Source organism: Etheostoma spectabile, chromosome 9 (assembly GCF_008692095.1).
Source record: "Etheostoma spectabile isolate EspeVRDwgs_2016 chromosome 9, UIUC_Espe_1.0, whole genome shotgun sequence".
Taxonomy (NCBI): Eukaryota; Metazoa; Chordata; class Actinopteri; order Perciformes; family Percidae; genus Etheostoma; species Etheostoma spectabile.
The window spans coordinates 23,441,561-23,443,104 of NC_045741.1; the positions used below are offsets into that span (position 1 = coordinate 23,441,561).

At 57.4% G+C, this 1,544-nt stretch overlaps 1 long non-coding RNA gene across 1 annotated transcript in view; it reads left to right on the forward strand.

The window, feature by feature from the left end:
* Positions 1–1,544, forward strand: part of LOC116696089 (uncharacterized) — a 14,745-nt gene that overhangs the window by 1,049 nt on the left and 12,152 nt on the right. The gene's annotated exons all lie outside the window — the stretch shown is intronic.

Consider the following 1,544-nt stretch of genomic DNA (forward strand, 5'->3'; position numbering starts at 1 on the left):
GTATTTTAATAGGCATAGTGGGCTTAACAGTTATAGAATATTCTGATATGATATAAATTCACCAGACGTCCGAGATCAAAACTGGGAAGGGAGAAATACGGGGACATTTCCAGTTTGACTATCAATCTGATTGAAAAACCTAATGTTGTTTCTTTAAAAACAGAACAGGGTGTTGTGGGTTGGGGTTTTTGTTTGGGGTTATTTTCCCGTTTGGCCTTCCCTGTGTTTTTGTCCCGGTTTTCTCCCTAGTCTGGTGTCATAGATTCTGTCTTATGTTTCCCTGTGTGTTTGTTATGCTTCTGCTTTATTTTAGTAGTCAGCTTCCTGTCTTGTCTTGTCTTGTCTAGTCCAGCTTTACTTTGTTTATCTGATTGTCCTGCCCCGCCCTAATGTGATCCACCTGACGTCTCACCTGTTTCCCATTACCTCATGTATTTAACCCCTGTGTTCCCTTTGCCTCTTGTTAGATCCTTGTGTCTTGTGAAAAAGTCTGTGTCTACGTTCCAGCTGTTCTGCCTACATTCCCTGTGAGTGTTCCCTGCGTTGTTTACCTGTCTTTGGACCTTTATCTTCCCTGGACCTGGTTTTGGACTTCTTGCCCTTTGTGTTTTTGGATTTCCTGTGTTTTGGATTCCCCTGGTTTTTGGACTGCCTGTTCCCAGTCTTGTCCTGTACTGTTTAAATAAACCCGTTGTACTGCTCTTGCCTGCCCTGGTTCTCTGCGTTTGGGTCTCCACCCTGCCGTAACGTACAGAAGGATAACCACAATATGGACCCAGCAGAGTATCGGTTTCAGCCGCTCTCCCCACTCGACCCGTTGGCGGACCTTATGTCGCGCGTTTTGCCGCATGCACGAGGTTGGACTTACAGAGACTTGGCACCTCCATGATGGTGCGGTGGGAAAGGTGGACGCAGAGTTCGGTCCCCTCCCGGAGCCCTCTGAGACCGATTCCCGGGGAGTCGTAACTGACCAGTTCTCCCGGATACCGCGCGGGGTTCCAGACGCCGCTGCTGCAGCCGTGGAGCACCAGCCGCCGCCGCCTGCTGCCACACGGAGCCCAGCCGCCGACTGCGCCCGCGTCGACCCGGATCCCCAGCCGGCTCCGCCGACGAAGCGGACCCTGCCGACGGTTCCTGCGACGAAGCGGACCCCCAGCGACGGCTCCTGCGACGATGCAGATCCCCCAGCCGTCGCTGCAGAGGCGGACGCCCAGGGAGTATGCATGGACAGTCCTCCCTGGGATCCGCCTCGGACCCCCAGCCGCGGGACCCCGCCCGAGCAGGCGGACCCCAGCGCCGGTACCCGCCGACGAGGCGGACCCCCAGCCCGGTACCCGCGACGAGGCGGACACCAGCGCCGGTTCCCCGAGGCGGACCCCCGCGCCGGCTCCGCCGACGATGCGGATCCCCAGCCAGCACCCGCAGAGGCGGATGCCCAGGGAGTGTGCACTGGACAGTCCTCCCTGGGATCCGCCTCGGACCCCCAGCCGGCGACTTCCGCTGACGACGCGGACCCCCAGCCGGCGCCCGCAAAGACTGTCTCC